Source organism: Canis lupus, chromosome 19 (genome assembly GCF_003254725.2).
Source record: "Canis lupus dingo isolate Sandy chromosome 19, ASM325472v2, whole genome shotgun sequence".
Classification (NCBI taxonomy): domain Eukaryota; kingdom Metazoa; phylum Chordata; class Mammalia; order Carnivora; family Canidae; genus Canis; species Canis lupus.
Window position 1 is genome coordinate 43,038,914 of NC_064261.1, and position 11,286 is coordinate 43,050,199.

The window sequence follows — 11,286 nt, forward strand, 5'->3', positions numbered from 1 at the left end:
ATGTAGTACGTTGGAGGAAGAGGATGTAAAAAAAAAATTAATTCTGAAAACAAAAAAGAAAAGTCCTTTTTTCAAAAGTTGTATAGATCTTCCATAATTACTCTGGCAAAAAAAAAAAATGTGTAATATAAACCTTGTAACAAATTCAAATGTCTATCTATCATCTATCTATCTATCTATCTATCATCTATCATAGTTAAGCAAGCTGAATACTTGGTTTTACAAACCTCCAATAACCTATTTGGGTTATTTTTGTCCAGGGCAATAAATACCAAGATAATCTGAACTAATTGAGATAAAATAAGGCAAAGAATACAGAGTCCTTTCCCCTTTAATACAATCCCTCCCAAATTCTTGGTTTTTATACTTACTTAGATGCCAGTGTAAAATCAGAACATCTTTAAAGGGGGAAAAAAACACAAGGGGTGAAATGCTTGGGTAGGCAGCTGCTACAGAGTGTTGAGGATGTTCATTTCAACCAGAGACATTCAGGGAGCAAGAGGACATTTTGGGGTTTATACTTGATGTTATTTATAAAATTGTTCATTGTGTATAAATTTATTTTATCTTAAGCCTGTTTGATTAAGATTTTATCCTCTCATTTGGGTGAAGTTGTAATTTACAGTGTTGTGAGGGTGATGGTGGCTGTGCCATACCCAGCACATACCCATATACCCATCTGCTCCACAGCACCCTTTCCTGTCATTCTTGTGCTCAGTCTGTTGCCTTACCTCAAGGTTTCTGTTTTTAACACTACAAAAAATTTCTCTGGATACTTATTTGCTCTTCAGCTTGCCACTTGCACTTTATATCTACCTATCTGATTGCCACACTTGCCAGATAATGGGTTGAGCATATTACAGCCTGTCTCCCTTATATTTCTGGTCCCTAAAAATGGTTTTAACAAATGGCAATAAACCCAAAATTATAGCAAAAAAAAAAAAAAAAAAAAAAGACAAAGATGTAGTTCATTGGTTCACACATTGTGAGAATCCTTGGAAGTCCAAAATAGTTAAAAGAGAATTAAAGAAGGAAATGACTACTGAGAATGCCTGAGGGAGCATATTGCTGTAAAACAATAGAATCAGCACTAGGGAACAAGCCATATCTGGAAGTGTTTGTGGTCTCCAGGAGTCCAAAGGGTCAAAAGCCAGACTCCTTTGTTGGGTGTGCCTGGCTCTTTAACCACCACCTCGCTGTGGTCCAGGCAGCAGCTATGATGGGGTCTAGACACAGAAAGTATAGCGTTTGAGTTAGATACACACGCATGAAACTCCTTTTTAAAAATTAGTTTATTATACATTACATACATAGACTTTAGGTCTATATGCTCTACTGAGTTTATCTTTCTTAGATAGCATAGGAAGTTCAATTCTATTCAACTCTCTTCCTCCCAACATAGGGCAAAGACAGATGAGGTGTAAAACAGAAAAAATGAAACATGGCCCAGAAGGGTAGAACAGTGGGTAGCAATAAAACTCTCCCCTTTTTATTGCTCCTGGTTTGAATCTAGGCTGTAGTAGAATAAAGAGGATCTCAAACTTAATTTTGCTTCTATTTTAGGATTTTTATTTTATTATGTTTCCTATGACCATTTATTGCAATGTACAAGTTAGGTATCTTTTACCATTTAAATATTGATTATCTTAAAATTTTACAATGTCATTTTCTCTAAGCCATGCCTGAAAGTCAGAGTAATATTTGGAACTAATTAACGCCTCCCCCAGTCTCTAATTATTACTTTAGAAAACAGGTATCTTTCTGTAATAGATAATATTCTACTGAATCGGAGCTAAGAAACAAAGTAGCAAATCTGGAGAGTTAATCAACAGTCCTTCCCCCTGTTGGCTCCCCAATTTTCTTCATTACTTCAATAAGTTCCTCAATGTGCTCTTGACATATGAGTCTTCCTATGTTTTCTAGAATATTCTAAAAACACAAATTGTTGTGAAATGTTTATTGTAGACACTTTAAACAGATACTCAGAAAAAGCTATGATAAACCAGCAATGTGTGATGAATGACCTTTCAGATTTAGCACAAATGACTGGCAAATGCAGGTAAGAAAACAGACTTTTCTAAGCAGCTCACATGGGAGATGCTGTACAACTTGGGATCATTCATCAGAGAAGATTGAGCTGGCATTAATTTTAGAAACCCGTTAGTATAATTCTTCAATTAATGAATAAATAAACTGAAATTTAGAGTAATTAAATGATATATGTAGTTCTGCAGTCAATGGCAGAATAAAGACTAAAACCAAGATTTTCTCACTCTCAATCCCATGCTTCCTTACAACATTACACTAAATAACGAAAGAAAAGTGATTGATGAGCTATGACTATTTAATCCAATCTCTCTTAGTTTGAAAACGCCAATTCAATATTTTATTTAAGCCAACTGAAACTGAAGGGGGCAAATCCAAACTTAAAAATATTGAAGAAAGTAACTATTCAATCCATTATGCAGTTAATAAATATATCTGGAAAGTATACATATTACTAAGTAATTCATTTTCCCCAAAGACATGAATTCTGCGTTATACATTCTGGTTAATGGGACAAACTGTAGCAAGTCGATAGATAGGTATGTGTATATTTTCAGAAGTGTTTATTAAAGCAGTGCAGCAACTACCAAATAAATATTCTGAGAGCAAGGAATTCTAATTTCAAAGGCAGTTTATTGATTTCTATTCAGTTTCTTACAGGAAAACCTTGGGGAAAGAGTATTTAAGAATTTGGTGGATGAGGAGAAGGGTCAAACTAAAACAGAGGTGGAAATTCAAGAGGTTGAGGAGAAATAAGATTACAAAGTTACTGAAAGTAGTAGAACTTTATAATTTCTTTAAATTTTGCCCAGATCTGGCCATATTAATGACAGTTGACAATTACTTTAAAAGTGTATGATGCTCTTACCGGATCATAAGAGGTAAATCACACTCTTTTGAGGAGCTGCCTTTGATATTATGTTTGTGAGTTTAGTGAGGACCAAGATGAACTGCAGGCTTAAAACCTAACTCTCTAGATTAAAAATGAAGACTACCTCCATCAACATTAGTATTTATTCTGGAATATTCTTTCCCAAGAAGCTAAGGATATAAACCAGTAAATAACTTCATTGTTTGCTTCAGGATCTTCTCCCAAATTGAATTATCTAAAAATAATGTGCTCAGGGCACATACCTGGGTGGCTCAGTAGGTTAAGTGTGTGCCTTAGGCTCAGATCATCATCTCAGGGTCCTGGGATCTGGGATCAAGCTAGGAGTGGGCTCCATGCTCAGCAGGAAGTCTGCTTCTCCCTCTGCCCCTCCCCCCTGCTTGTATGCATTCCCATGTGCTCTCTCTCTCCCAAGTAAATTAAAATCTTTCAATAAATGAATAAAAAATAAAAGGAATGTGATCAAGTTTTTCCTAGGACAACAGTTATGTTTAGGTAAGGCAGCCTTCTCAGGACAGTAAGTTGCTCAAATGGGCAAAGAGGTCACTCATCAGAAAACTGGTAACTCAGGAACACTTTTCTAAGAGGCTTATCTTGAATTGTCCACAGATCCTAAACCATTATACCAGAAACTGCACCCAATCCAAGGCAGATTCAGCACTAAGCACCTGGCTTCAGCCACTGAAACTTTAAACCCTAGAAATAACTATTTCCCATCTTCCCCTTTTAAGAAACTAAATGTCTCTGAAGGTGATGCTCTCCCTTATTTGCCATAAGTTGATCAATTGAACTTTCTATGATCAACATTTTACTGTGGTGTTTTGTTTGAAGAGTTGTCAGCTGACATTACTAATAGCAATGAGAACTTTTGACCAAAAGAGTTGCAACTATTGTATTATTCAGAAGGTACATCCTAAAGTTTTTGCAAAGATGTTGATTTTTAAATTTTTTCTATTTTCACTTATTTGTTAAACAGGATGTTTTGTAAAGTATTTGTGTGAGAAATTATTGTAACCAGCATTTTTTGTCCTTTTTTTTCTGTTAGTCACCCCATAGGCATCAGCAAAATACAGCTGCTGGATTCTCCACCACCCGGACAACGTTGAGACAGGGCAGCTTTGCCGGGCTTTCTCCTCCTTCCTTCATTCCTTTGCTTAAGACTACTTTCCCCAGATGCTTTGGGCATCATGCTGACTCTCAACTCAGCTAATTTCTTTGCTCACCTTCAGGGCACAGAGTCCTGTTGACACCAACAGAGAAGCTAGAAGTTTGACTGAAGGCTTACTCTGCCTGACTGAGCGGTGAGCTGAGTTCCCCTTGATGTGACCTCCCTTCAGATTGTTACTGAACCAGGTAAAGGGTAGACTGGGATTTCTATCCCAAATTCCAAATGTCAGTGTATATGTGGGGGAGGATGATCCCCTCACCCTAGGAATTTCCCTGAACCTATAAAACAAGCACTGTACTTTGAGATAGAAATATGATGGTGGCACATCTCTGACCAACTACCACCTCTATATTTTTTTATTCCTTCTCTCCACAATCCAACAAGATCAGAAAAGGTAGAAACAAGACTGGCTTCGTTGGCATGTGGCCTATGCACCTATGCAGTTGTACAGGGTCCCACACTTGGTTTAATACCCTCTTGTCATTGTCTTGATATTTTTAGTGATTTTTGATCAAGGGACCCTGCATTTTCATTCTGTCAATTACATAGGTGGCCCTGGGCAGTCTTCTTCTTTACCTTTTTTTTTTTTTTTTTTTTTTTTTTTTCAGACACCATTCTCCTTATGTAAAGCTTATAACCTGGGGTCAAATATAAGATGAAGAATTCTCTAAAATTCTCTCTTTACAATCTTGCCTTTCTTGCTGCAAAGTATCACCTGTTTCATCGAAGAATTAAAAATCCAAGTATATAATGAAATTTGAACAACTCTCCCTTTTGAAGCCACTTTTTAATAATTTTAATCACTAGCTGATTCAAGGGCAGAAGAAATCTGGGGCTGTTTAACAAAAATGCCATGTATGTAGAAATTCAAAAGACAATAATCACATTAGTGTAGTTTTAATTTTGTGTAATTGTTAAAAAATAAATATTTGGATTAAATATTGTAATAAATATGAAAAAGTTTCATTTTTTGTAACAAATACAGATTGATAAAAATTAGATAAATGCCACAACATAAAAATTATGAAAATATATACAAATGGCCTATCAATATGTAAAATAGTAGTCTACCTTGATTAAAAAAAGAAAGGCAAATATGGGAATATATTTTATTTGCCAATCAATTGTAAAATAATTTTAAGGTATAAAAGTCCCTTCAAGATTGCCAACATCCATTTTTATCTGTTGCTGCCAGTAGAACTGACTATAATATGCATAAATAACCCAAATTTTCATGTTATTTATACAATTTCATCCAGTAATCTCACTTGAAGTAATTTACCATAAAGATAGGTGCTGTCAAACAGTTATGTATAAAAATATTCACAGCAATGTTATCCGTAGTGCAGATAGTATGATATTAGACATGTAGAAATAATCAGAGATGCAGTCCACAATTTATATATAAAGATGTTCACTGTAGTGTTATTCATAATAAAGACAGTTCCTACCTTGTGTATAATGTCTTCTTGAAAATATGTATGTATTCTGAATGTCAGTAGGATGAAAAACAGACTTACATAGAATAAAGAGGTTTCTATTCCATAAGAACCAGAAATATCATAAATCTCTAATAAAACCTTGCCAAAGTTACAATTTCAGTGAAATACTTCTAGATATCCTGTTTTATATTCTACTTTGTTTCAGTTTTATCCTGAGAATGATATTTTTTCTTATTAGTATCTGTGGTTGTTTTATTCTTACATTTTCATGTAATAAAAAAGGAATTCTGAAATATAATAAAGTCCTCAATTAGTTGCACAGACTCGAAGAATCGACATCAGATAGGCTAATGTTTTTGCTCATTATTTGATTCACTTACATTAAGGATTCAATTCAGCATGTGAGAAGTGTTTTAGGGGAAAAAAAGCACATGTTTTATGAAAGTTTGGATTTTTTAAAATGAAATATATGTCAAAAATCACCTCTGGTTAATGAAATAAAGGCGCCCAAAGTACTCAACATAAGTTTCAAAATAGGAGAATTATAAATACTTAACAGGAAAGTTTTTCAATTTCTTGGAACATTGAAAGAGCTGTTGCAGGTGGAAAACATTTCATTTCATGGGCTTTCAGGACAACATACACAGCTTTGCTATTTTAGGAGCAATTAGACTGTAGGGAAGCAAAAAGTTTTCCTCAACATTCTTAGGATTCCTGGTGGAGTCAGAAAATTAAGCTGACAAAGACATATTCACAAGAGAGGAGCATATACATTTAATTAATACAGTTCTGTGTGATACAAAAGCCTTCATAAGGAAATTAAACCCTGAAGAAACAGATCTGAGAATTTTTATATTAGATGTGAGGAAGAGTGGGCTGTCCTATAGATATATGATAGGTAAGACAGTGTGAGGTAAGTGGAGTCAACCAGGAAACCTAGCAAGACTTGTTAGTTCAGATTCTTCTCAATGTCATTCTGTCTTCACAAATAAGGATGCTTCTTTCCTCTGGAGGTTATCTCTCACATAAGGGTTTTATGACCTGTCTCAGAAAAGAAGGGAGAGGAGAAAAGGTCAGAATCAGTTTTCTATTTCCACTATTTTCTAAAATTTATTCAGCTTAAGATATTTAATATGCCCAGGTGCCATATTTTGGGAAAGTGTGCCCTGAACTCCATCAGAACATCATCCCAATGGTGAGTGGGCCTGGTCAGTCGTGATCATGGAAGAGACAATGTTTCTGCAAACATCACATTCTATAATTTTCCTTCTTCAACACTTTGAGTAGAGTTGTAAGTTAGGATTGTGACAGAGCTGGCATTCCCATGATTCCAGCTATTGGGCCAGTGAAGGCAGACTATTTTCTCCAGGGTCTGTAAAAATAATGATAATAAAAAAAAATTAAAAATATATAAAATTATATGTATATTATTTTGTATTAATACCACACACTAATAATAAGTCTTGGGTACAGATAAGAAGACAAATCATAAATAAGTTGTAAATTACTGAAAGTTTTCCTTGACATCTCTATTTCCAGAATTAACATAAATGTCAAACATTTATATATTCCCTTAACACTTCCTGTTATAAACAATACTATCAACTTTCTATAAATGTTTATAGTTCTCTTGATTTATTGTAAGCTCCTTAGGGACAGAGAATTTGTCTGTAATATTTTGTTTTATTCTTAGCACCTAAAAAGAGTAAGAGGCATATACAATGTGTTCAATAAATATATATTAAATACACAATTAAGTAGGTAAACATTTGTTGAGCAAATGAGTGACTGAGCTCCAGCTGGGAACTTCTGAAAATCTGCTTAAGATCAAACACTGTAGTCTAAGGCTTGCCATGATCTAACGCCTGCCTGAATTTGCCACAATCCGTATGTACTATATTTCAGTCAGGCCAAATTAGCCTTGGCAGTTACATATTTCTCAAAATGAATCATACACATTCACATTTTTTTTTCCTTTATGTATACCTAGAGCTGATAAAAGAATGTAATAGAAGATAATTATTTAATATACGTTGAGTTGCATGGAAATGTAAGGAAGGCAATGGTTTTTCCTCTACCCTCTCACATTTTTCTTTTCTTTTTTGTTAGTGGTACATGAATTAATTTGACAAAAGACAGATTAACAGAAGAAAAAAATATGCAATCATTATTTGATGTTAATATTTTCTATGTATAGAGGGATTCATAGAAAAGAAATTAAAAACCCAAAGAAGTGCCTAGACTAGATGATTTGTATACCATTTTAACAAAGGGATATAAATTGTGGTAAGGTAACTAGGAAATACATGGTAAGTAAATAAGTGTTTCTTACTAACGTTTGTAATGAAGACTCATCTCAGAGTCATCTCAAGCCTTAGTGTATGAAAGGGAAAGCCTTAGTGAATTTACAAATGGAAATTTATGCCACAGTCACAATGGGAAATGTAGGCTCTACTTCTAGGCAGAAATTGATGGGTAAAGGATTCTTCCTCTGTGTATTATTTCTCAATTGCCTTCACCTCAAAATAATTACTATATTAAAGTAGCATCATTTTGGAGTGGGTTATTCTACCTCTCATTTAAAATTCCCCTTTGTGAACATTCTAGCATTTGCTAATGTTATATTTGCACTAGATTGGTGTCAGTCCCACATCCTTCAAAAGAAATGATAATTACAGAGATATTATATTTTAGCTTCCAAAAATCTCTCATTTATCTCTTTGGCACGCTTTTTTATACTTGGTCTCCATAATCCAAGGGAAAATAATATATATTAGCTCTTCCTAAAGTCTATTCTGGAGAAATTCTGTGGATCAATAAATATGCTTTCTACTGGGAAAAAAATGTTTAAGTCATTTTCATGGACATATAAAGTGAGAAATAATTCAAAAAGAAGAAAATAAAATTATACCTCTAAGCTATATTGGTTTATTTTTCTCTAAGCCTTACTATCTCAGTGTGCTGCATTTATTTCTCAAAAATTAAATTTCTTGAAGGAGAATGTCATTCCAGGCCTTCTCCAGTTGGCCTCTGATATTTGCATATTACTGCCATTCCAGTGAATATGGGCTTTGCTTAGCAATTAATCAGTGTCAGGATGCCTTCCATTGTAGAAAGTAATTCACATGCAGATAGTTTTCTTAACTTTCCTCATTGAATTCCAAAAAAAAAAAAAAAAAAAAAAAGCATGAAGCATCTGGATTTTTGACATACCTCTGTCTCAAAAGCTGAAGTGATAATGTTTCCATTGAAGAGATGTAAAACACCTGGGGTGTTAACATTTAATTGAAGCTTGTTTTTTTTGAAAGAACAGAAATGAATTTGTACTTTGTCATAATTCATTTCCCAGAAGATGCAGTTGCTCCACAGAAATCAGACAATAGAACCGTTACCTCATTTGATTTTTAGCCAAATGATCAGATTGAACAATACCTAACAAATATTAATGTGATTGTAATGAAAACAGTGAAAATACAAATAAAAACTATCTTGTAATAAATGTATATTTCATTCAATAAAAGCATACATTGTGAATATAATTTTTACTTTTACTTTTTTTTTCAGTCTACAATGCCACCTGGCAATATTCAAAGCCAAGTGTGCCCAGAATAATCTTGTCTTATTGAATTTGGAAGAATGCAAATTGTGTTATTAAACTCTCTTACATGCAAACAAAACATGTAATAGCAAAGAACATTTTAATTGGTTAAATGTAGAAAACTTCAGGACAGTGGTCTAGGTAAATCATATCACTTTAGAAAGGGAGTTTTCCACATTTTAAATTAAAAAAAAATAAATAATTGAAATTATTGATCTTTTCTCTCTCTCTTGTCCATGGCACTAAATAGTAGCTATAGAATTACACACAAAATTTTTGTACACAAAAATCTAACGCATGTGTCCATGAAAAAAATATATTTTTTTCATCTTTATTTCTGATGAGTACTTACAAAATGTACAGAAGAATTTTTTAAACATTAAATTATGACATAGAAATATAAAATGAATACATTTTACAAATCTTATTTAGCATAATAATTAACGAGGGAACAGGTAACATAAAAATTGGTTCAAAGGAGAATTCGAAGAACACATTTGTAAACAAATAGAGATATTGAAGTGAAGCTGGAAATACGTGCAAATTTTGGCAATAGTCACAGGGCAATGATCAATTACAACTCTACTGAACAAAACTCATTTGAATTTCTAATGAAAATAATTATTTATGTTACTATTAGTTTTCCACAATTCACAGATTATATTAACATTGAATATCATTAAAGGCTGAAGTAATCTGAGTGTTCTGGACAAGATACCACCAATCAATTTTTTCCATTTTAAAGTCCTTTACAGTTTTTCTTGACTTATCAAATTTGAATACTTTGTACTTATTTATATGTAGGGGAGCAAGAATTCCTGTTGTTTCACAGGTCCTTCTAGCTGGACTAAGAATCAATGAGACAGATTGATGTCAATGACATGAGACAGATTAATAGAAAAGAATCAAATATAATGGTGTACATACAGGGAATCCACCCAGACATGGGAATTCCTAAGACAGTCAATCAAAATGGGGTAAATATGTCATCCTGAACTAAAGAGAATGGAGTAGGAGTCAGAACTTCAGGGGAAAGGAATGTAGTTCGCAGGACAATAAGAGGAAGAACAGATGTTTGGCAATTAGATGTTTGTCTTGTTATACAGATGGGTCACTCAGATAAAATTTATCTCTGCTAATAGAAAAATCCCTAATTTGGATTCTTCTGTGTAGTTAAAGGAAGGGCAAAAGTGTCTCTTGAGCCTGCAGGGTCTTACTGCCTTCAACTCAGAAGACTCTTCATACCAGACGGGACCATCTTGGCGTGTCCTGTTCTTGGCTCCTACAATACAATAAGTAACTGCAATTAGTTTTTAACAAGGATAACTTTAACCTGATGACATGGGAAACAAAGACAGAAGAAAAATTGTTAATTTCCTTACCATTGACCAGTCCTTGAATGAAGCAGTGAAATTTCTCTAGGGCCTCAACTGCCTGCATGTTGACACTTTGCTAAGGGCAAGAGTCAATCTTAGCCTGACTCTCAAGATCCTCTAAGTCTATTTTAACATATAAAAATTCCTTTGGAAACTTTTATCTCTACCTCCCAAGCTACATGTTGGCAATCACCCTCTAAGCATATGACCCATCTATATATATGTGAAAGGTCTCATAACTAAAGTTTTATTAGATGATAATAAATGATATATTCCTAGCAATAGCTAGCCCCTCAAGGTCCTGGATACCTTGCTTCCAAAATTTCTTAGAGACTTATGCTATCCCTAACCCTCTCCAACTTGAAAGTATATAATGGGCCACTCATGACCCCAATGCAGCTCTTACTGCCCACAGGTCCTGTCTCTGTGCCTTAATAATATCATCTTTTTGCACCAAAAACAGCTCAAGAATTCTTTCTTGGCCATCAGCTTTGGACCTCACCAACATTTCAAAACTACATCATTTGACAACCCATTTGAGTTTCCTCTCACTCTGGAGAGATTTCTTTCTGTTCTCACCTTCACTTAATAAGCTATTCCTTCACCCTTTTCTGTCCACGAGATTCATTCTTTGACTCCATGAGACAAGAATCCTGCAACCCTGTAACACTTATATCCCATTTCACATGAGCACTTGTGTAGGTGTTTGATCTTCCTTTGTAATGATTTTTAGTGTAATATGAGAGAACACTGCGAGTTGTGTTAGG